At 46.0% G+C, this 26,094-nt stretch overlaps 1 protein-coding gene across 1 annotated transcript in view; it reads right to left on the bottom strand.

Moving 5' to 3' along the window:
* ncanb (neurocan b) overlaps positions 1-17,917 on the bottom strand; it is a 92,477-nt gene extending 74,560 nt beyond the window's left edge. Inside the window, exon 1 of the mRNA XM_018728090.2 lies at positions 17,477-17,917. The gene's annotated coding sequence lies outside the window, so the exon portion shown is untranslated. The remainder of the gene's footprint in view (positions 1-17,476) is intronic.
* Positions 17,918-26,094: the final 8,177 nt, after the last annotated feature.

A 26,094-nucleotide genomic window follows, 5' to 3' on the forward strand; every position in this document is an offset into this window, starting at 1 on the left:
CTCAGGCTGCGGCTTCAGTATGAAAAATCGTCCGGCAATTAATCGAGCTTACCAGCCGATAGCGCAGTGGTTACAGCTATCGCCTTTAGACCCACAAGTTGCAGGTTAAAACCCCACTTCCAGCTGTAGTACCCTTAAGCAAAGTACTCACCCTAAACTGCTCCAGGAAAAATTGCCCAGCTGGGTAAACAGTTACTGTATATCTCTTAACATTGTAAGTTACTTTGGAGAAAAGTGTCAGCAAAATGAATGCTTATGCATGCACTTTCTCCAGTAAGTGGGCACCACTGCTTGACCGTTGCTGCCGATGAAATACACACACGTTGTCTGAAACCGCTTGTCCCAAGTGGGGTCACGGCAAGCCGGAGCCTAACCCGGCAACACAGGGTGTAAGGGACACATCCAGGACAGGACACCAGTCCATCACAAGACACCCCAAGCAGGACTTGAACCTCAAACCCACCCAAGAGCAGGCATAAGCCAAACCCACTGTGCCACCACACCTCCACCTATGAAAGAATGCACTTAAAATTACTTTTTTCTGAATTTAGGGTTAGGTTTGTATATTTAGCCAGTGAATATAGCGTATCAGGGGGTGCGGTGGCGCAGTGGGTTGGACCGCAGTCCTGCTCTCCGGTGGGTCTGGGGTTCAAGTCCCGCTTGGGGTGCCTTGTGGCGGACTGGCGTCCCGTCCTGGGTGTGTCCCCTTCCCCCTCTGGCCTTACGCCCTGTGTTACCGGGTAGGCTCCGGTTCCCCGTGACCCCGTAAGGGACAAGCGGTTCTGAAAAAAAAAAAAAATATAGCGTATCTTCCCTCCCTTGAGGTATTTCTTCAACATGTTGAAAGTACTTTGCATTTCCCAAGCACTACAGTCCTAATTTGTTAAATACAGAGGTGGGTATTGAAGAGTTAAAATTACACTGTTACTTGTACTAAAGTAAGTTTCTGGACAAACTTTTCAGAGTAGTCTTCGGAACTTTTTACTTTTAGTCGAATACATACATTATAAATAACCGCTCACTAAGCAGGTAGGGGTGCAGTGGTGCAGTGGGTTTGACTGAATCCTGCTCTCTGGGGGGTCTGGGGTTTGAGTCCTGCTTGGGGTGCCTTGCAACAGACTGACGTCCTGTCCTGGTTGTGTCCCCTCCAGCTCTGTGCCCTGTGTTACCGGGTTAGGCTCTGGCTCCCTGCGACCCTGCATGGGACTAGCAGTTTCAGACGATGTGCTTGGACAAAAGCATCTGCTAAATGAATAAATATAAATATAGCAAAGGGGGATGCAGTGGGTTTAGGCGAGTCCCACTCCCTGGTGGGTCTGGGGTTCAAGTCTTGCGTGGGGTGCCCTGTGATGGACTGGCGTCCTGTCCTGGTTGTGTCCCTTCCCCCTCCAGCCTTGCACTCTGTGTTGCTGGGTTAGGCTCTGGCTTACTGCAACCCTGCTTGGAACAAGTGGCTTCAGTCTGTCTGTGTGTGTATTTAGGTAGCAGATTCTGCATGCTTTCTAAACAGAATAGCAATGTGATATGACCAAGTTACTCAATGCCGTTCAGATAATTGTATAAACTAGCCACAGAACAAGTAGTGTCATTATGATGTCCTAAATGAACCATCGAGAACTATGAAACCAGCTAGATTGACTGGATAAAGACAGATGACCGACTGTGACTAATCCAGCTCTACCTCTCTTTGGATTTTGAACATCTCAATCAACTTGCCTTTTACAGCATCACTTCTTTCCGCTCTCTTATTTGGAGAGCTGGTAGAGATAATGACTTCTAACCTAAAGTTTGTCAGTTTGAATCCCACTCCTGCCAGTTGTGAATTACGCTGGATAATGGTATCAGCTAAATGAGGATGAATGACAGAACTATTCTTTCGGGGCAGTGGGGACTCTAGCAGTTACAGCTGCTGTAATCCAAAAATATTTGTTTGAATCCAGACTCCTGCTATAGCACCCTTGATCATTGCACATACCTGACATTGCTCCAGTAAAAGCTACACAGCTATTTAAAAGTATAAATAATATCTAGCAACTAAGAATACCAGCCTGACAGAACGAGTTGCCCTGTATAAAGGTGTCAGACAAATAATGTTGAATAATGTTTATCGGACTGTGCTCTTTTGTTTTCATTTTGAATCTATTTGATTAGTCTAATTGGCAATATCTTTAATTGGCACAGCAGATGCAATTAACCAAAAAGAGATACATAAATATATGTTTGTATGATTTAAAACTAGATATTAAAGCTATTAAGATTTTTTGTGGTTATGGAACATCTAAAAAAGCCTAATTTTAGTATAAGTAACTTGATACCTGAGAACACTTGTTATTGTATTTTCTTGACCCGATATTTACTTTTAATCAAGTACATTTTTAGATGTGAATTTGAATGACTTTTTCAAAGTAACAGTACTTTTACATAAGTATTGTTTTGACAACACACTTCCGATCATATATGTCTACTGTATTAGAGTTATGATATAGTATAAGATTTGTCTGGCAAAAACCCATCTCATTAAAAATGTTATAAATGTCTTAGTTTAGATTTAATGCCTCTGTCTGCAGGAACAAAATCTGAGACGCACCTCTAGGCTGTTAAGTTCATTTGCTATGCAGCTGAGGATAAGTTGCTGCTTGGTTTTTAAACATCTGAAAATAATTGGGCAGAAATATCTTATGCACATGTCACTGGGCTCTACAAGTCTCATTAGGTCTTGTGGATTTATTTGTATTTCCCCTTTGTTTATTCTGCAGTCTCATGGTGAAAACAGCAGCACAGCCATGGAAGATGAGGAGGACTTAGAGGTATCCTTCAAAAATGTATTTTTCACTACTTGCCAATAATTTGCTGGGACGTTTCACTGCATTCCTCCCTAGTTTTCTGGCTCGAGATGTGCGGAGGATCCGGTCCAGAGAGAGGGGTCAAAGACACAGCCAAGAATCACAAAGTGAAGAAGTCAATAAGTGGCTGAGTGACAGTGGATACACTCTCTATTAAAGGTGACAGACAGTAAAGGGTTTCTGCGATGGGACTGAGAAAGAGGAAGGAAAAGTGACTCCGAACAGGGCATGGACCCTGAGAGAAGCATCATTCGGTCACGAGAACAATGTTCGCTGCAGTTTCCTGCGGATGCCAGTCTATGCTCCTCTTACGTCCCTTTTGAAAATTTGTGAGCTTTTCAAATAATCACACTTAAAGTGCTTAATGAGCCATGAAATTATGCAGATGTTTCAAGCCGGCAACACTGGAGAAATATCAGATCGTTGCGGGTTAGGGTGGCCAGGCGGGGGGAAGGGTTTCGTTGATGGTTTGGTGGGAGAACAATGCTCGTAGGAATCAGAGTCTTCGCCAGAGTCTTCTCCGACAAAGAAGGAATGGTACTTAATTTACTCCTTCACACACAGCTCAAAGCCTCGTAAATCCACTAACAGCCTCCAGCTTCTGAACTCCTGCAGTCCGGAAAACAATAAGAAAAGCGAGGTGGACTTTCTGTCAGAAGCAAAAGATGTGTGGACCTCTTTGAGAGAGCAAAAGAAGACAAGCAAATTTCAAGAGACTACAAACGACATCACTGGGGAGACCAGAAAGGAGACGAGAAGGTAAAGCGGTGAGTCTCAGAATGACTGGAGGAGAGACTGCAGGGGAGACCAGAGGCGAGACCACTGGGCGAGACCAGAGGAGAGACTACTGGGATACACAGCGTGGATGAGACTGCTGTGCTCCTGAAAAAATCATCCCACTTCGATGGCACCCAGTAATGAGCGTCATCGCTGCCATCGGCTCTGGCCGCTCGGTGTTAGTCGTATCTCGTTTTTGAACAACGGCGCCTTCAAACCCCACTGGATTCCGAAGGAACAGACAAAGTGAATCGGTGGCATTTGCTGGTAGCAGGCCTCAGCTCCAGCAACAGGATTGCACATGATTCTGCCTGACTCTGAAGTGTCAGTTACTGCTAATTGCTCATTTCCCTTTAGCGAGTTTTTTTTTTTTTTTTTTGACTCCCGTTTATCTAGGAGCTTTGAAACGGAGCCCGTTTCGAGCCCAGTTGCTAACACGAAATCTGCACGACTTCTATTCCTCGCGCTTTCCGTTTAACGGCTCGGCTCAGACTACGCCCAAAATGAATCCCCCAACCCCCGCCCCTTTTCACTTTCCTCTCACCGCCCCCAACTTGTAAGCTCAGCAAGAAGCTGCGTAATTGGATTTAAACAGATAGTTCAAATAATGCTGTAAATTAATTAGGGAACAGAATTTAGATGCAATCTCTGGCATGTTTATCATTCTGTCAGGCGTGCCATGATGCCGTGAGCAAGAAATCGGGTGGGGGGGAAGTTGTCTCCACATGACAGGACCTGTAGTAGCCATCTAAAATGATGTGTGGGAATCCAGAAATATTTCCCACTCTCAGTGGCTGGAACAGAAATTAATTATTTGTCCATGTGCACTCTACTGTCCTTTCCAATAACTTTCTCTCGCTTCCCAATGCTGCAAAACATAGACATGTCATTAATGTAATATATTAGTACAGATCATCTGTGAAGTAGATGAGCTATACATGTAATTGATAAATCTGTTGTTCAAATGATCCGATTTGCCTTTTTTCAGTGCAAAAACTTCATTTAGCTTCTAATTGTTCGACCTTGTTTGCCTGTAATCTCACTTTCACGGCTGCCAACCCCAAGAGGCGACACCTGAAAGTACAGCACGGTACAGAAATACGGTTAAAAAAAAAAAGGTACTTGGGCAGCGTTTAGCACGAATGTGTGCAGTGTTCCAGCGATGTGTGTTTTTTTCACTTCATTCGCTCTACATCTTCACTCCATTTACTGTCCAACATGATAACAACCATTAGGAAATTAATTGACAACAGCATCCAGATGTACCAAATATGGGAATATGGAAACGAATGAATCACTACGCAAATATCTGCTTTTTCTTTTGCTTTTCACTGCAGACAAATACATTTAAAGTAAATGCAGGATGCAGAAGGCACGGTGGCGCAGTGGGTGGGACCGGGTCCTGCTCTCCAGTGGGTCTGGGGTTCGAGTCCCGCTTGGGGTGCCCTGCAACAGACCGGCGACCCGTCCTTGGTGTGTCCCCTCCCCCTCCAGTCTTATGCCCTGTGTTGCCGGGTTAGGCTCCGGTTCCCCCCGACCCCATATGGGACAAGCGGTTCTGAAAATGTGTGTGTGTAAATGTAGGGATTGTGTACTGCTGTAACTGTAATGCAAAAACTGAGAATATAAATATAATCAGTACCTTAGTCCCCTTCTTTAAATGTAATTTCACTTTGAAATGTTGAAACAAAAGTAAGGAAAAACTGCCACATTTTTTTCACGTTTTATGCAGCCACAGTACAGATCTCCAAATATTTTCAAGAGGAAAATATATAACAGTCACAAGAAAAACTAAAAATCCTGTCTGTCTCGCCATGATGCCGCTTGTGGACGAATGCCACTGAACACTCCGGGCATGATGAATGGAAGAATTTTCATTCTCTCAGCCTAATTAAAGTGTTTTGCTGCCACTTCGAACACAAGACCACATGTGCATGTGTTGGTAAGAGGACATAATTATTAATTGCAGTGGCAAAAGAGGCCAGGCGGATTCATTCATATTAATAGCCTAATGCTCCCTGACAACAAGTGCGATTGTAAATAATGGCCTTTAACTCTTTGTGCATTTAATTATTCTCCCTCTGCCCTTTTCTAGCAGTAGACTACGCATTCATTCTTGCGGGAAGTGTGAATTAATGATATCAGAACTTCTGGCTTGGCCAAAAGCATTAAACATGAATGTATGGGAGCTCTCTGCGGTGGAATACTTTCCCTCCATTTTTCACAGCTTTGCATCTCCCAGCCTTGCCTCTTCAGTCTTGTCATCACTCCCTGCTTGAGGGCTACCATAAGGCAGGGAGGGATTAGTAGAGGCAACATTCTTCATCTTCCTTAACATTTTGATTCATTGCAAGGATATCAACCTGCTTGCTGAAATATTGACTCTGCTCAAGGACTGATTGCCGGTCAAGCTGGAATTCTATGGAAATGACCTCTTCGTGTGTGTAACTGCAGCGATAACGGTCCCCTTTGGTGGTTTCTCCACCCAGAACTGTTCGACACAAGTTGATCTGAGTATCTCGATGTGGATGCACAGGAGTATTGCATAACAACGTGCAAGTATGAACCGTTATTTCTCAATATCTCATATACCAGCTCCTTCCCTGTCCTACTGCTACACAGCCAAAGCTCCCACCTTGGTATCTCTCCTCAGGTCCCTTTGTGCTGTGTGAGGTGGAAAAATACATTAAGGAGGTTTCTGTGAATTAGTTACATGGAAATTCACCAATGAATAGAAGGGCCATGTGATGAGTGTTAAAGCGCTTCCAATAAACTCACATAATTTAGACTAACAATTGCACACAGTTACAATGCAAGCAATAATAGTAACAAATAGTTACAGTAACTCCTAAAGTGGTAGACATGTGCTGCTCGTGCTGTGCAAATACCCCAATGGCTATGTTCAGCCTTTTGACACTAATTTCTTTGAAAAACAATTGATACAGGCAGTCCCCGGGTTACGAACACCCGACTTACGAACAAGTAGTAGTTACGAACCACCTACTGTAAAGCCAATTATATTAAAAATTCAAGTTACTTACAATGGTTCATAGTAATAAACGGGCACTACTTTGCGACGCACGTCAAAACATTGTGCGTCTACAGCGGTTCATCGGCTCGTGGGCGCGTGAACCCGAGGTAGGACTAAGACTTCCTTCTTTTGAGTCGGACCACGTTGCTGTTAACAGCATTTCGTGTCTTACTGCATTTGGCTTTAATTTGTTGTTGTTTTACCCTTGTAACCATGGCACCAAAGCGTAAATGTGATGCAAGTGATGTGATGCATCCAAAAAAAGGAAAACGATCACAACTGAAACTAAAGTGGAAATAATAAAGCAAAAAAAAGGTGAAACACCAACAAACACTGGAAAATTTCTTTAATGTTTTTTATACCCACACACACACACATTCTCTCTCTCCTCCTCCTTTCACTCTTGCTATTATAAAAACTGTAGTTACATTTATTATCGCTTTCTATGTCTCTCTATTATAAAAACTGTACTTACATTTAGTTTTATTTTGTATCATTATCATTATTATTGTATTGTTATATTTAAGATGTTTTAGTGTATCCGGAAGTGTTTCTTTAATGTTTTTTATCCGTAGAAAGGTACATGATATACTATATACTAAGACAAACATTTTACAAACTGACGTTGGATAAGAACCGTACCTAACTGTTCCGACTTACGTACAAATCCAATTTAAAGACGGATTTAGAAACGGAACTCGTTCGTAATCCGGGGACTGCCTGTATTTCCATTGACATCGCTATTAATTTTGTTCTTGTATGCACTTGAGAGAAAAGATTAGTCTGCTGAGCATAATCATAAGGCGTGCGGCCTCTCTCCGCATTTAGCGGACCTGAAAACTCTATTTTCCTACGGGCTCAAGTGAGATTTCAAATGGAGCACAAATCAGATAAGCGTAAACTATTTTCTTTATCTTCTTGAACTCTCCCCAAAAGGCCTCAGCACTAGCTCATCTGAAATGCGTGTTTTTCAGTATTATTGTTTTTAATTCCTTCATCAGTACAGGGGTTTATGCCTCTTCTCTCAGTCACCCGAAGACCGTACGTGTGCGTACATGTATGTGTGTCTTGTTTGGCCCAGTCTAGCTTTAACACTTAATGAACGTCGCCCCTGTTTTCGTTGTTGCTGCACACATGCTCTGTTGATAATAATGCTCCCTTTCTGTGTTCCATTTCTCCAATTAAACACGTCAAAAGACTCATTGCACGCCGAGCGAAAATGTGCCAATTAGTGAATTTCTCAGTTGTGTGTGTCGAGAAAAATCTAAATGTATTAGTTGAAAATAAATACAAGCTACATATATTAGTAGCACCAATGAAAAGAGTATTAAGCCAGGATTACAAACTAATGATTGTGGGTGTTTTTTAAGAGTGCGTATGTTTACGGAGACACCTTACAATGTTAGAGTGTGTTGCTGCCGCTTACTTATTCCCTGTGACAGACTTTGATCTAAACCCGTCATGCTCGAGCCAAAGTGCAATGAAATGTTTGTTCAATAACGGCTCTTCTGGTGTTTTCATACCGCTCTTCAGTTCGTGCTGGCAAAGAAGGCAAGTCTTCGCTTTGCGGTATTTTCTTGCAGCAAAGAAAATTTTAACGTGTCCTTAGGCACACTGGTAAGATAGCGTGAAACTACGAGTTGGACGTGATCGTTCCCCAATTCGGTCGCTTCTACAAGCAGAACAAAACCGAATCATCGGAACCTTATTAAAGTGAGTCGAAAGAAGGTCCTCGGGAAAATCCAATGAAACTACAGTGGCCAGAAGGTGAAAGGAAGGAAGGTCACAGTTCACCAGCAGGCGAATCACTTAAGTCACTTACTTCTCCTTATGATCACTTTTTTCTGAGGCTAGAAGACGGCCGAAATTTCCGCAAGGTGGGAATTCATTACTTAAGGAACGTCTCGCGAACCGTCACAAAGGCTCGTTGCAGTTTTCTTGCAAAGGCTTTTAAACTTACTCGGAGGCTGCTCCTTTTTTTCCCACTTGCTTACAAAAGAGAAAGTAAAAGGATGATGAAACATGAAGAATTAACAGAAGTAAAAAGCCTTTTCGAGAGACCGCGTTGAGGAGCCAAATCCGAAGGCGAACTGAAAAAAAAAAAAGAACACCGCGCGGATCCCCTGTTCTTTTCTGCGAACTTGGAGCTCGTCCGTTATTTATTTATTACTGTCCCAGCTGGGCGGCAGAGCTGATGGAGACATAGTGTGCAATTAATGAGAGGAGCCCGGTGCTCCTCCTGACACAAGCAGGCGTAATCCGCCTCAGACGGGGTGAAATGTGCACCTCCCTGTGGACTTATTAAAGCGGCAGAAACGGCAGCGTGTCGAACGGGCCGAAGCGGAGGAGGCTGTTGAGGCAGGAGCAGAGGCAGGAGGAACAGGCCACGCCAACCTCTCGCGCATCTTGGACAATGAAGGCGGGTGGGTGGCATTGGCGGTCGGCTTGGCATAACGGACCACGGCGCTTCGTTTCGGCCCCCCCCCGCCAGCCCGCGTCGAGGCATCCGGACCCCTACGGAGAGCTGCCGCCCTGACACGCTCGGTGCTGTCGTGACCATCCCCCATGCCATATGTGGGAGACGACTGCATCGCTTGTGAGGTGCTCACGGTGCTCCCTTGCGACCCCAGAACATCGCCCTGCTGACCTCCTAACGTTTCTGTCCTGTCGCTAAAAAGCAAGCACCACTCTTCTCTGCAGAAGTGAGCAAAGTGTTGCTCCCATGAGGACGTGTACATGTCACAGGGCAGAGCGTCATGGGGTCAAGGTGCCATCATGGCCCATGGCCCACGAGTAGGAGCCATCACCGCTCGCTGTCAATGATCTCTTCTAGCTTTTCTGTCTGATGTCACTCCGGTGTCAGAAATAATTGTGGCAGTTACACAGTCGTCACTTGCGTCCACACAGAACACACCGGAAACGGCTTTAATTGCGGAAGATCCTGGTTTAAAGGTTGTAAAAGCTGCTGTAATCAAGAACGACGGCACTGCAAGTCAAAACAATTTCGGGCGATTATTTAGTCAGACAGACAGTCTGACATCAAACACAGATTCTTTTCTCTGTGACAAATCTCTCCCTGTGGATGCTGCCATATTTGCCTCCTTGATCTTCAAAAACCTCAAGAAAATCTGGGAAAACTGTGATGTCAGAGCCTCATTAAAGCAAATTCATGTGTCTCTGCATCTACCGCAAACACGCCTTTCAGCGGGGAAGTAGTTAAGGAAAACATCCCGAGTAATCGGCATGCTAGCCGTGCTACATATTTAAAGGTATTATGATATGTGCATACACATAAAAGAGGGACTCGTTTTCATAAAATAACTAGTCCTGCTGATAGATGTAGCTCCTAGTTTTAAATTAGGTTAGTTTTTTTTTATTATTTATATTCCGTCCTTCCTGCGCAGCAACACAGAAGAAAAATGATTCCACATTACTCTAAGGGTAATTCTGACCTTTAAGTCAAGCATTAAAGTCACGGGGACTGACTGCTTTCATAACAGGAAGGAACTTAATAAGGCTCTATTCCAGCAAATAATGACAGTGCATATATAAACGTAAGGGTGCAGGGAACGGCACGAGAACTTCCCGCGCGACTGTTTCCGCGTAAGGAATCGAGAGCCGGCTGCCCCTGTTGGGACGGAGAGCCTCCGATCCGTGCTGTCGTACCGAAAAGCACCCTGCACCCCAACAGGAAACGTTAAACCGCTCTTTCAGCACTTTCTCCCCGGGGCCCCTCCTCCGCCCGAGCCACACATATCCGCGAAGAAGAAAAAAGCCGAGGAGTCGCCGGAGGTGATGTAGATTAATTGGCCCTTCTGTAATCACCTCTGCGGCATTCCGATAAATTCCAGCCAGGAGGTGGAGGGTTCTCTTCCATCAACGCTGCTCCCCCTCGCACCCGGAGATAGAGATCGCAGTCCGGTTACTTACCCCCCACACTGCAGGGGAAAGAATAAAAGTTAAAGCACGCTGGCTAATAGCTCTTCGTTATTTTCTTCCCTCCTGTCTTCAGCGAACACTACTGGGGGTGTGGGCCATGTGAAAGGGGCACTTGCTTGAGTTCTCCCTGTCAAAACAATGAAGGTCACAGACGACGACAGCCAATTAGGGCCAGCAACTGGCTGCGTGCGGGACGCCTGTTAGGGGTTGGGATGGAGACGGCCGATGAGCGGCGTTTATGTGCTACGGGGGACGGAGCACGAACGCTTCCGCTCCCGTCAGACCTGTTTTGCTGTTGCCCGGAGATGCCGATGCTACCGATGGTCACCGTTACTCTGGAAGACGTGGCTGCTGCTGCCCGCGCCACCGGCGTGGCACGTCTGTGCGGCCCAGCAACGTGTTGGGACCCACGGTAATGCGGAGCCCGAAATCCCTGCCTCTCTGACAGCGGTGTGGAGCCGTATCAGCATCCATCACGGCAAAAGCTCCTCAATCCGTCTTAGCGGGCAAAGGACCGATCAAGGCACGTCTTCAGCTCGTATGGGGCGTCTCGAAGACCCTGTGTGCGAGCGACTGCCAAATCCGTATCGCAGGACCCCCCGAAGAAAAGGCTAATTATAACCCGAGCAAAAACGAATACGGGCCTTTTAATTAAAACGGAGGGGATTGAGGGAAGATAGCCTGGTGATATCAGATGATTGCCCAACCCCCCCGCTCAAGGCAGAGGTGAGGAGGATGCTGGGAAAGAATCGATCAAGCGCTGCCCTTTGGCCTGTTGTGTGTCATTGACGGCTGTACGGCCCGAGGCTTCTCGTGCATATGACCTCTGCGTGCGGCAGATACCCAGCACCTTCATCATCGCATACCCCTGACTTACTCCCAGGTTCACCACTTTCTCTTGCTTTATTTATCATAGTGCGACAGTTAATTAAGGAGAGGAACGGGTTACAGCCCTGCCTGTTTGGCCCTAACGCGGCGAGCAAAATTGAAACAGCATTTCGAATCACGGAGAATAATTGGCTCACACAGTTTTGCGTGTTGCCGCTAATTGTTCGAAAGCAACGCGAGTAAACAAGAGCGGATGCGGCAAAGCCGCGGTGTCAAAAAACACGTCCGTTTCTGCACTTTTGCCTGCGCGGTGTGCGTTTTCATACGTGAAACGATGCGCATTTCCACCACCCAAAGAGAGCACAAACGTGATGTTCTGTGTTCGTTTTAAAAAAAGCACATTCGCTATACCTTAATTTGTACTTCCTTCACATACCTGGCTCCTTAAATGAAAAGACCGATGTTGCTTGTTGTTTAGAGATAAATAATGTCCATAACTGGCATCCAAAATGTGCCTCTTTTAGCTTAAAGCGATATTTAATGAAATTACCTTCCCAGACTGAAATAATGTTTCTTTTTTTTCCTTTTCGAAAGAAACACTACGTGCCACAGCTTGTGCCATGATTTTTATTCTCATCATAGCCAGCGCATTTAATCCTCACCGAATGGCTTGCGAAATTTGGGTGAGCAATTCACTTTTGAGTGTAAAACCAGCGAAGTGTGGAATGGAAAAGCTCATTAAAGACTACAGAAGGAGTGGAGAGTCAGCCACCAGGACATGTAACCCCCAATGCACTCAGAAAATTGAGAGACTTAAACATTCCATCAATCAATCTGACTTTTTCCATACTTCCCTGCCGGTGTTAAATCCGACCTGTGATGTCAGAGGGTGACTCTGGCGGCCCTCTGGGGACTGGGGAGAAGAGGCAATTCTGGCCTCCGGCGTAACCGCAAGCGGAAGGTAGCCTCCGGTTCGAACTCGCCCGTCCATCTCGTGCGATCCCGCCGACCCGAACGCGCCGCGGACCCCTTTGCTGAGGCCGGGGGATGCTCGCGGCGAGCTGCTTAATGAGCGAATGCAGGGAGCTGCTCAGCTGATTAGAAGAACGAGGTAGAGCGTGCAGACAAAGAGGCCAGCCTCTATGGCGATGACCCGCTGGTGTGCGCCCACACATTTGCGTACGTGACGGAGTCACAGTAAGAATGAGAGGACCCCATTACAGCTCTGAGCTGACTGACAGGCGTGGGCTCCGCGATGAGCGCGTACGCGAGATAATTTGTACCTGAACCGAGATTAGTCGAAAAGGAACAAACGTGAACGCGAAAATAAAAGTGCACAAAGTGTTCCACTGGAAAAATGAATGGCACATTTCACCGAATCGCTTCCCGGGGGGCGGTGGTTAAATAAAAATTCTGAGGGCAACAAAAAAGACACAAATAAATTAACTTCAAGGCCAAGGCCAAGAATATGAGCTTCAATAAAATTGATTAACATGTTAAAGAGCGTGGCTTTGAAATTACGTGAGAGAGGGCGAAACTGATTGTCATTAGGGTTTAATATCTTTCGACAAAAGCAGATAGCTCATATCGCTGGGAGATTGATTTCACGAAAGCGGAAGACTAAAAACTGAGGAGCACCGCAACCAAAGTCCTTGGGATTTGGCAGGAATCACATTACGGTGAGGAAGCCGCTGATTTTCATTGTTTAATAAATCTGAGTGATTTTTTCCCTAGGCCCAAACACTTTGCCGACATGGGTTCGGTGCTTCTCATTTGTACCGAGCAGCTCTGAGAGCAGCTGTTTAATAAGTATGCTCGCTCAACGATTCTGTGTCAGAAATAAGGACCTGGAATTATTGTTTGTAACACGCACTTAAGGTCCTCGTGCTTTTCCCGATAAACCTGCTAGTTGCTCGAGTGTCGCTAGTGCCAGTCTTAGGCCATCAGCTTCCCGAAGGGGCTATGAAATAAACATGGGAGCCGCAACAGAAAACGCATCCTTTGGACGAGATGGTCAACGGAGACGTAGACCAAGTCTACCGAATTCTGACTTGGTGCACACAGCAAGCACTGAAGTTTTTTAGAGCCATAGCCTTGAAACTGAACCACTCAGGTTGGAATCCCTCACTCAAAGTGTAGGACCTTTGAGCGAGGTAAATACCCTGAGTTACTCCAGTGAAAAAGAAAAAAAGAAAAATCCTGCTGCGTAAAATGGGTGAACAGTCGTAAGCAGTTTAGACTACCAGCCTAATATTGTAAGGTGACCTGGACAAAGGTGTCAGGTGAGTAAATTACGGTAATGCATCGTTTTCAGAAAAACAAGAGCTTTTTTAATCGATTTATACCACTGGTTACTTTATTGGTGTAAATGAAGGGTAAGCATAAGGGTGAAATACATGCGCTAATAACATTCTTACAAGTGCAGATCTAAACAAACAGGCTTTACTCTCCACAGACACTGGCCAGTAACATAAACATTTAACTGCTTAGCTGACACTTTTCTCCAAAGCAGCTTATAATATTAGTCTACCTACAATTATCTACCCATTTATACAGCTGGGTAATTTTACTGGAGCAATTTAGGGTAAGTACCTTGCTCAAGGGTACTACAGCTGGAGGTTGGATTTGAAACTGCACTCTTACGGACCAAAAGGCAGCAGTCCTTACATGAATAAATGCAAATGTATATACGTTTCAGGGGCACGGCCAGGTACCCGACACAGTGCGTCCTGGTGGGCTGGAGCTGTCCAGTGCTGAAAGGCACAGCCGGGGTGTTCCCTCACACAGCGCACAACACGCAAGGCGCTACACACATATTAAGTGGAAAACGGTGCACCAATTATCCAGCCGTTTGATTTAGACATTTCATTATGGCTTAGAATAAAGCAGTAATAGCTTTTCAATTATAGACACCGCTCAGAAGTACACCGGGCATTTCAGAAGTCATCTATACAATGCGACACAAACAAATAAAAAAGAGGGCCCTAGAAATAGCCGGTTTTGCGAAGCAGCACAGCACAGATGTGAGGCTAACCCTGTGCACCCCCTTGTAAAAATCAACCAAGAAAAATGATACCAGATGTCATAATTTATTTATGGATTTAATGGAGGAAAGCTGGTTTTGAATAATATATTTCTACTTTCTAAAGCAATTACTACTCAAAAGCTGAGAGAGGAACTTGGTAACCCCCTGTATATCCAGCTGCCAAGGGTTACCTCTTCTTGCACATGGCCAATAGCAGACATGTTTAGTCACCGTGGTGGGGCGGTGAAAGCTGTTTGCCAGCACTATGTGAGCGCACTAGCACTGCATACACTCAGCACATCATCTCAGATGATCCCTCCAGTGGCCCTGCCTTTATTAGGGCAGGAGAGCATCCCTCTGGTCTGTCCTAGATGACTGTCACAGAGCAGGACTCCAAGTGTGAACACTGACGCGGGGTGCGCCGCCGTCAGGCCTCTCACCCTCTAATTGGATTGGCTTGTGCTTCTCTGTGCTGATACCATTTCCCTGGGCTTGAAAACCAGAGCTGCCTACCCCCGCCCCCCCCCCGTCACAAGCTCGCAGACAGGATCCTACAGCCATTTGGAGGCACGGCTTAACGCTGGATTTCCAAAGCCAATGGTCATCTAGAGACCACACCAAGATATTTCCCAGTCTCCATTCCCTCCCTCTATTCAGTTATTAATTCATCTATTTCTAATTTAGTGTAATAGTTTGGTTATACAGCGATCCCAGACTAACATCAATTTACCTGAAAACCTTCACTGTCTCAGACTACTGCTGATAAGGAGACTCCAGTGTTAGTTGTTCATATCTCTCGCCACAAGTGTTGGGGCCAAGCTGTGTTCAGCAGAGCAGAAATTCCTGTTATTAAAATGTATTGCAGTGAACCAGGAAAAGGCAAAGTGAAGAACATTGCGCATTTATCCTACTGTATGTCAGTTTTTTTTTTTTTTTTTTTTTTAAATTTTAAAGCCGTTTTCCATTCGCCATTGTTGGACCCTTGCCCATGTCACATATTCCAGAAATATGGCACTGGAGTACAGTAATATATCTCCTGGAGAAAATAAAAGAATGAAAAATGTATGGACAAGACCATCGGGAAAGTAATTAGGCACACACATGGATGATTTTTGAATAAAAGGGGAAATCTGACGCAAACTTGAGGTCGTAAAAAAGCATACAATTGACCGGCTACATCTCATCTATAACGGTTCTACCACTGCCACCAGTGTCCTGTACCACTCTTACATCTGTGACAGGAAGAGCAGAGCTTTCCCGCAACACATGACCATTCAGTTAAAGGATGACAAAAATCATCTGTAAATAATGCAATGTATCATGCAGCTGTTCAAATATTCTGTCTCCATGTCTCTCAACTGCATCGCTCACCCCTTCCCCGAATCCATCATCCTGTTGGCGCCTCTTGGTATACAGGGGCCCAAGTGCACAGATGTCCAGAGCCAGCCTTCTAGTCACAGTCAGCTCACACTCGCGCATCAGTGTGTACACGTAGATGCTACCGCAGAGAAAAGCACCCACTTCCCCCCTCCCCTTGCCCCTCCATCAGCTCACATACACACAGCAGCCCCACCGTTCAGCCACCAGCAACCCCAAATCCCTGATGAATTTCCCCTGGGTCTATCATGCCACTAAGGACCTTGGTCTGTCTGCCTGATGCTTTCTGAGAATGATGCCAAAACATCAGGGTGTTTAGGAGCCACAGTCTCTGTGTGTGTGTGTGTGTGTGTGTGTGTGTGTGTGTCTTCTCCACAAAAGCACGCCGCATGCCTGTGAAAGAAGAATCCCACAAGCTTCCAGGAACACTTTCGTCAGCTGACACAGGAGCTGTGACTCCTGGGTTTTTTCTGAAATTCGCGCAGACCTGAAGACGCGCGTGACAGCGCACCACCGCAGAAGAAAACCAGCTGTCATTCACCACTCTGTGTCTGGTGTCAAGGAGTCTCCATCAGACAAACACAGCCTGGCGTGTGTCTTCCCAGCTGGCTCTTCCTATATTCCCCTTGTAAAGCCGAACAACTGAGCAGGCTCCTCTCAGCTGCTCTCGGCTGCTTCTCACTGCTGGCTAAGTAGACCTTCACTCTCCCTAATCCTATTGTCTGAGCTGGGGTTTCCATTCATTGTCACGCTTTTGTTTCAACTGTCTTGTCGGCACCCAATTACCTGGCAGCCGACAAACAGCGGAAAACCACATTTAGCCACACGTGACTAAACCGTACATGTATGTAAAAACACTCGGATTGGGAGGAGTTGAAAGGGCACATCAGGCACATCTATCCCTCACAAAGGCGCCCCTATGGCACGTAAGATCCTACAAGTATGAATGAGGCACTTTACCACATTAAAGGCACCTTTCAATGACAATCCAAAGGAGCAGCTCCACCTGCTACTTCAGAAGCACGGACAGGGCTGTTCCAGAAGGACAGACGATGGCAAGTTTCTGACCAGCCTTCCCACGAAGGACAAAGGTGCTCAACCGAGCAGCGTGACGGCAAACGGCCATTCATCATCAGTCATCGCATCACTCATCACTTCATTCGCATCACATCGCGGGGAACTTGTGCCACACTGAGGTTTACACACGGCGAGCGCACCAGGGTGTAACACCCGCTGCTACACTGACTCACTGTGCTGTCCGAAAAAGAAGCACACATGGATTGAACTTGTAGCAAAGCGAAAACTGATCATTCTGATCCATCGTTAAAATCTCCAAAGGGCGCCGGTCGCGCGGTAATTTACGCGGCGAATGTCGGACTGCGAATCGTTTCTTTCTTTGTTTTCGGCAACACATCGAATCGATCTCAGTCAGTCAGTCAGTCAGTCAGTGTGTTACATTCATTGTGTGTGTTGTACCCCGTCCGAGTGTACGGCGTTACAGAATCCCTCGGAGAGGGAGAAGGACACGGACACGAAACGCCGAACGCAACACACACAGATCATCGGGAGGAGGGCAGCGGGATGTTCGTCGCAGTACCGTTTTCTGACGGTCTGTTCGGGGGGAGAAACCGCGCGCCACGCCGCTGTTTCTCTCACCTTTTTTGGCAGAGGGGAGCCGTGGGGTCTGGAGGAATGCGGAGCGCTCTGGTCCCGGTGCGCGGTCCCGATGCGCGGTGCCGCTGTGTTTGCCGTGGCCGCCGTTCAGCGCAGGTGTCCCCCGTACCGCTCCGTACCGCTCCGCACCGCTCCGCTTCCACCGCCGCCGCGCCGCCGAGGCGAAGCGATCGAGGGTCAAACTGAGCACCGCGGCAAAGTAGCGTCACATGCCCAAAGGGTGCGATTTGGGCGCAGGAGGAAGATGAGAAGAAACACGTTTGGAAAAAGTGGGGATCTCCGTAGGATCACGGATCTGGAGGAGGGCAGAGCAGCAGCAGGACGCCGGGAGCGCGACGTGCACTTGGCGCGCAGCTGAGCGCTACTGAACAAAAGAGCTGGGAGACGGATGGACGGACGGACGGACGGACGGGTTGCTCTCGTCTCCGCTCAGCCCCTCTGTTCACACCGGCGGTACCGGGGGGGCGGAGGGGGGGCGCACGGGCGATCGCCTACACTCGGAGGGGGAGGGATCTCTAATCGTCTCCTTCGCACCCCCCCCCTTCCCCTTCCCCTTCCCCTTCCCCACCACAATGCTCCTCCTCTCGAGTACAATTAATGGAAGGAAATGACACGCGCACAATACGCACAGCAGCACAACTAATGTGCGGCTGAAACACATCGCGTGCGTTTGTGCACAACTTTTAGTAGCGCGCTCTTCTGTCTGTGCTCTGTGTGCTCGGGAAATGAGCTCGCATCATTTACGCATCATCATAATGTCCTGTAAGACGGCAGGGAGGGAATTAAACAATTCAGGTGAGGCTGACAGATCAGGGATGGTGCGAACTTCACATTTTTTTTCTAACTCCGACGCCAAGACGGAAAAAAGAGTCCACCGTAGCCGTGTGTCCTGGGCTGCCGGGCGGTGTTTTTACTTTAATTAATTCAGCATCTAAAGCGATAGAACATTTTACTGTCAGTGAAAGCATTTAATGTGGGCCTGTCATACTGTATGTTGATTCGGTGCGAGCAGGGAATAACTGTACTACAGCACTCGCTTTGTTACTCTAGTGCGGGTACTGTTATTCTACAGCAGCCCGGGAAGATCAACTAGACACATGATCCTCACTGTTTCGTGGGCTATTTCCCCATATTTTATTTTTTTTTTTCAAATAAATAGATAAATAAATGCCCTGACAACGTTTCGAGAAAGAACGTTGCTGTGGAATATATATTATATAGAGATATATTTTATATCTGCTTTGGAGCTCGCTTCCTTCAGTGCCACTCAGACTGTGTTCTTCTTCTTCGGGTTCTACTTCTGCGACTCGAAACCGACCACAAACGGGGATTAATTACTCCGAAGTGGAATCACACAGCGCTGTACATCGCGGGTACCCGCCGGGAGGTGTCTGACACGCGCTTTAAAACGCCTATAGGACGGATGCCTCGTGACAGACTCGCGACAAACCCCTCGCGTGTCACCGCCGCCCGGCGTTATTCTCCCGAGTGGAAACTCGCGCTCGGCTGGGGTTGGGGATTAAAGTCATTTAATTTGCATTCCAATCCGTGGCAGTATCTGTCACCGCCACCCTAAATCGTATTTTATATGTGGATTAATTTTTCGTTTAATTTGCTACCTTTGCCCCTTTCCCAACATCAGCTCAAACACAATCCTGATACATTTGCACTCTTCTTACAGCCAAAATACCTGCCCCCCAGCCTAACATTTGTGTTTAACTCCTTTCTGCATTACCGATTGCATTATGGCTCCCCCCAGTATGCGACACATTGTCACAAGGCTGGGAGTTGAGCTGAAAGAGCCGTACAGTCCAAGTAAACGCGAGTACAGTCATTGTCCATGGTCCTGAATGTCAGCATCTTCCCTAGAGACCCAACTGAAGTACCTGGACGGATGTAAAAGCGAAATGAAAATGAATGTTTACTGTGGGAAGAGCATTAGAAATGAAGTGCATGAAAATTTCAAGTGACACTCCAGCTCGGTGGTATTTGTTAATAGATGTAACCAGGGTCAGACTGGGTCAGACTGGGTCAAAATGAGAAAGAATGACATTTGCAACACATCCTGTCCAAACCTGGACCCCAGAGACAGCAGCAGTGAAATACTTCTTTGCACACCTTGGGTAAAGCCATCGACTAAATAACAGTTATTTAAGATTTAGTGGTCCAGGTTACATGGTAGTTAAGACTGTATAAACCAACCAAGAAAAGGAAATAGTTTTCTACAGTACTGTACGATATTACAAATATTTTACCACTGGTACGGACTGTGTAGAAGTATGATGCCTTGTGTTTTGCTTGCTTGTTTGAATTACTGTGATGAACTTTGAGTGTTTTCACCACTGACCTTAAAGAACGTAATTTTGAGCAATACAGTCATGTTTATATGTGTATAGGGGTTTGTGACAATGGCATTTTTGTGCAAAAAATTATAACTGAAAACTGAAAATATAGCGTTGTATAGATGGTATTTTTTATTATCTGTGTCTTGTCACTGTCACGCTGTCTGTGCTGTGGAAGTTTTGTCCTTGTATGTGTGTAAACATACTTGGCAATAAAGCTCAATCCGTGATTTTGATGAACATGACGCCCCACTGTTGGTTGCTCTGAATAAGAATATTTGAGAAGTGTTAAATATTAAACACAGCAAAAGGTGGTCTTAGGCAAAAAATCATTCAGGCAGGTGACAAGGTGTTCAGGAATGTAATTATTAAATAAAACAAGCCAATGGGCAGAATCAAATATTTATTTAAAAAGGCAGTTTGATGAAAAAACTGAAAACTCTGCAACTGTAGCGCATAGTATTATTTCAGAAACGTCTGCCATCATCTGCTACATTGCCCCTGGTGATATTTCTTTATTATTTCAAAAGATTGAGATGATTCACATGATAAAGTGCTGTGATGAAAATGTACTGTGGCCCTCTGGGAGATGTAGTTCTGGAAAGGGCCTCATCATTTATTATGGAATTTGCCATCGAGTTGGATCGTACACAGAGCACCTGCATGGTTTTCTTGTAAAGGGAGAGTGCAGGAGTGGTTACTAACTTTATCCATGCATGTGTGGGGATTGCAGACATGAAAAGTCCACATTCCCTGAGCTGGATTCTAACCTACACTCAAGCAAATGGTAACTATTCTGGTACCTACTGAGTTTCTGTGCTACTTGATCAATTGCTTATCACTACTTTTAATTCATTCAAGTTTACATTTTCCGCCAAACCAACTTATAATGTCACGTTTATGTATTGAGTGACGGGGGGTGCAGTGGTGCAGCGGGTTTGATTGGGTCCTGCTCTCTGGTGGGTCTGGGGTTCGAGTTCCACTTGGGGTGCCTTGTGATGGACTGACATCCCGTCCTGGGTGTGTCCCCTGGTGCCCTGCGTTGCCGGATTAGGCTCCGGCTGGCCGCGACTCTGCATGGGACAAACGCTTTCGGACAGTGTGCGTATTGAGTGACTTACAGTTAATTGTATAAAGAGCTGGATGAATTCTAGGTGAGTGCTTTGCTCAAGGGTCTTGCAGCAGCATGGAATCGAACTCAAGTCCTTCAAATTCAACGCAAGGATTCAAAGAACTATGTCACCTACTCCTGCACCCTTTCCACCTTTACTCCACAAAAAGAGGTAAACAAACTGCATAGTGCAATAAAATTACTTTGGTTAAACATTTTCTAAATTAACATGAAGACTAAGCATGTCTTACAATGGCATAAAACACACTTCACAAGTTTTAGTGCAGTTCTAGTATGCTGACGTTCTCAGTGGTGTTGCAGGAATTTGCTCTCAGAGTAAGCAGGAGAAGCACATCCTCCAATACTCAAATACAGCTAGGAGTCTGGAATTTGATGTGTGCTTCAGCAAAGACAGGATAGACATCATTTATTATCATAACACAACTACCTAAAACAGCCTCAGGGCCCCAAAGCACAAGCTCACAAGCTTAGTGGCTTTGAACCAAAAAAAAAACACACCAGCACCTTTAGTCAGGGACTTGGATCAGTTGACAGCCAGCTGTTTTGAAAGACAAGTCAGCTTGGCATGAGAGAAATGCATTCACGCTCCAGATGTACCTCCAGGTAAGAAATTTATACAAATGTAGAAAAAGCGCTCAGGTTTATTAGAAATTTTGAACAAACACCGCAGCCGACAGAGCACGACAGTTTGAATTTTGCTGTGTGCGATGTCAAGGACAATTAGAGGAAAGTTCCCTTCTAATTCTGCTCTGCGTTGTACTTTATGATGACAGCAAGGTCTTGGATTCGTAACCTTGCGAGTAACGTTTATTAATGAACATTAAACGAGAAAGAGACCGCGCGCTCGCCCCCTGGGAGTCGAGGACCACTGCTACAGAAAGGCCAAGGAGATGATTATGGTATTGTGGCTATGGATTTCCTAGGAAGGACTGGAAAGAAAATGAACGCGGTGGCCGTTATAATGCAAAGTGAAGACCGTCTGTCAGCAGGGTGAGTGCAAGTTAAACGAAATCGTTCTTCCGTTCTGTTTTATAGACAACTGTTCTTGACTAGTACCTCCCCAGCACGAGACAGCGCATCCTCAAAAACCAGCCAAAATTAGAATGCGAGGCAGCAGATGCTGTACAGCTCTGATACAAATTTTCACTCGACAAAGCAAGACTAAGAGAAACGAGGGTCTGAAAGTGTGTGACACCGTGGCACGAAATGAACTGACGGTAATATTGCGGAGCTCTTTCTACGGTCCTTAACTGAGAAGCGACAGCAGCCGCAGGGATTACAGACACAGCGCTTGCAGTGTAGCGTTTTATGGTCTTTTTTTGCACGTCTCTCAGCCCTTTTCCTTTTCCACAGCAGAAATGAGACCAAGAATAAAGATGAGCTGATGGATCACGAAATGGGAATAAAAAAAATATCCCAGAGGAGAAGGGGCTACTTCCAATAATAACTCAAGAGAGACACTGAAATGGGCACTTTAAAAATAACTTCTGTTTAGCAAGTCGAAAACTACAACCTGCTTTCATCTGATGGTTGTAAAGTGTTTTGACGCCACATCGTGTACACTGGAACATCTGTTGTGCCTCTTCAGTCTAATAATAAGGAATATTCTTGAAATATATAAATAAGTGAAGCCACAGTTTAATAACAAGCACGTCTGGCTGTGTCGTGGTTGAGGAACTCTCAAAGCCTCGCAATATTCCTGGGTAGGTGGGCATTTTCGGTCTATATCAGACATCTTTTTCGCCAGCTTACTCATTACTGCATCTATCACTGCCATTCGTCTGCTATGTTGCACTTCAGAGAATACAAACGTAATTCAAAATGATGAATCATTACAAATAGTATTGTGGAAAGAAGCCGTGTTGCAGTTGTTCTCCGTTTTGTTATGAAACCATGGAAGCGCATCATCGACTAATATTTATTGACTCCCTGCATGCGGTATCCACATATAACGTGTCAGCTCACCTTTTATTAGTGTACCAGAGAAGAGTGTGGATGAAGTACCTGGAAAAGAAGCTCCTAACCCTGAATGCTGAACTGGCCTGTATTATCCGGGGCCTCATTTATAGTTATGTGAATCAGTTGCATTGCAGGCGTCCTTCTAGAAAGCTTTTCCGATCATAAATTTGCAGCACATCAAGAATATGAAACAGGGCTCAGCCTCTTCTCCTTTCTCAAATGGGAGGCTGCGAGGACAGTATGCGTGCGGCGTGCGCACGAGAGCGCGCTGAGGGCGACGCAAGGAGCCTCCTGACCGAACGCAGTCAATCTCTGGCCCATTTCCTCAAGAGGGACGGCTGTGAGAGCGGATGAGGTGGCGAAGGAGTCGAACGCCCCCACTATGCACACCCCGCACACCCCGCGCAAGCACCTCGTTGCAGACGAGGTCACTGCAGATGAGATGTCTGGCATGGAGCCACCGTGGAGCTCATTGACCCGTGTAAGAAATTACTTACACGGGCACTTAACGGCAATCAACAAACCCACATGTGACTGTGTGCGTGTGCGCTTACATCAACACGAGCGGGAGTGGAAAAAACAAAACAAAGTGGACAAGAGCTCTTTGGCAGCTTGACCACGAGGACTGCGTGCAGTCATGGAATGTAGAGGGGATGCAGGACTACGTACAGGGATCTGAATTTAAATAATATGAAAGTCGAATATGGGCCCAAGGTTATTTTCGGTTATTTTACACCCGATTACATGAGCCGCATTTAACTTTAAGAAGGAGGACCTGTTACCCAAACTCATGTTCGTTCGAAAAAAAAAAACGGCTTTTTTAAAACTCGCTCGCAATGACCTAGGAGTCAATACTGAAAGCAATAGGCAGAAAATGAGAAAACTCTATGGTCTTATGAAACACTAAGTGCCGTATACTCAGATAAATGACTGTTTTCAGCTTTCGGTAAACTCCATAAAGGACGGCATTAAGGATTTTCTCTTCTCAAGATAGTGTTCAGCTGAGAAGGGCCATTCTTACATGTCTCCGGCTCCTCCAATGTACATTTATTCTCTCGACTGAAGGAAAAAATAAAATCTGTGAGGTTAAAATAGCAATAACTGTGCATTTGAAAGTACAAGTCATCACTGGACCACACAGACACGCATCGACTGAAACCGCTCGTCCCGAACGGGGTCGCGGCAAGCCGGAGCCTAACCCGGCAACGCAGGGGACGCGCCCTGGACGGGATGCCAGTCCATCACAAGGCACCGCAAGTGGGACTTGAACCCGAGACCCGCCAGAGAGCAGGCATGTGCCAAAAGAGACACACACCAAATACCAGTGTCATGTACCACAGTGAAGATTTAGACTCATCGATACTCTTTACCAGTCATCCAGCATCCAACGTCTGGGTTCTTTTGCTTACTTTAAACTTTTCTTTTTTTCCCAGTTTCAGATATGGCTGTTTCTTCTAACTCTGCCTCTGCAGCCAGCATCCCGGAGTCACCTTTTCGCTGTGGTACATGACACCGGTATTTGGCGCGTTCTATTTAAGGAAGCAGCCAACTGAAGACCTGTAAGGCGTCTGTTTCTCAAACTAGGCTCTCATGTACTTATCCTTTTGTGCATCTCTCAAGATAGTACCGATTCTTTGAAAAACGCGACGATTTCTGACTGGTTCCAAACTTTTGAACGCTAGTGTACACATACATAGAAACACGCATGCAATGTAAACATAGAGAAAAAATCGTTAGAATTGTCCTTCTGGTGCCATCGGTTCGCTGTATCCTCCATTAGTGCTATAAATACTATCGAATGTTTGTGTTTTTGCTTCGGTTATTTTTGGAACCCTGCACTTTGAAATGATTACTGTTTCCTGTCTTTGCTGCCTCGGAACATGAAAGCAGAATTACCAATCAAAGGAAAAGGTTTAAGCCTTAAAATATCTACCTTCTATATACTGAGTTATCATCCTGCACACAGCTGTCAGCTCTTTTGCGGAATAAAAACGGAACGAAATAAATATAGGGACGAGAAGTGCGCTGTCACCGTACCCCTTCGGTGAGGACTGCTCGCCGTTTGTCCCTTTGTCTCCAGCCCTTAATTGCGTACGTGAAGGACTCATTTAGTGTCAACTGACAGTTCTGACTCGTGCCGACGGACACGTTGCAAAAACGAGCGTCTCCTCGGAGCGACACGATACATCTCACCTGGGCACGAAGAACAAAATAATTCCTGCCCCCGGGGCAAGGTTTTATTACGAGTAAAGAGACACATTTAACAACAGCATCTGTCAGCTCAGATATGGAAAGCCATGCCTCTGGTCTCCCGGACATCCCCTCCCCCACCCCAGGCTGGGTGAAATACTTCAACGTGCTTTGTGAAGCTGGCCACATAAAGAATTAGTGCCTTCTCATGGGTTGTTAGTATTCTTTGTTTTATCTCTCGCTCCAAATGACTGTCTTCTTGTAATTGATCCCTTAATAGAGGCAATTACGCACCTCTCCTACACTCACTCACCAGGATCCTATAAAACCAGAGAGCCGGAAATTTAGAAAGCTGCTATTACAAAATACTTTAGCAGGTGCCCTGTTAAATCCTTTGGATCTGCTGTAAAATCAAGCTGTAAATTACGTTGTGCGATGTAACATTTTTGACACCTTCTCTACGCTGGCTGCGTAAAAATAGCAACGCCGTCCACCCACTCCAGGTCTCGCCGTGTTCTGGTCCAGTTCCTCAACCACGTAACGGCTGGAGAATTGGATCACATTCTGCCAATCCCCTCCCGATGGAGTCCGGTGTATGTGATCCTTTTGCGAAGGGGGAAGCAGCTCACTTTTTATACTCCTGACGGGCCAGACGCCTGCGCTAAAATGGACAAACCCTGGAGGTTTTAAATATCCTCTAGTGTGCAGGTCAGACAGGTCTCAAGGGGAAGACGCAACGACGGAAGGACGTTCAAAAAATAAATCGGTTTAACTCACGCTGCGGTCGGAACAAAACCAAACCGTAAGCGCCGCTTGACAATAACGTTCTAATTTATCCTCTTGCAATCCTTAAGGGAGATACCGATAGACCCGACCGTACGAGTCACACTTACTGATGTTCGCTTTGTCCAAACTATGCGCCTTCACCTCTTCCCGACGTGTAACCACATAACACAGGAACAGCAATCACATTGCTG

The sequence above is a fragment of the Scleropages formosus genome, chromosome 9 (genome assembly GCF_900964775.1).
Source record: "Scleropages formosus chromosome 9, fSclFor1.1, whole genome shotgun sequence".
NCBI classification, from domain to species: Eukaryota; Metazoa; Chordata; class Actinopteri; order Osteoglossiformes; family Osteoglossidae; genus Scleropages; species Scleropages formosus.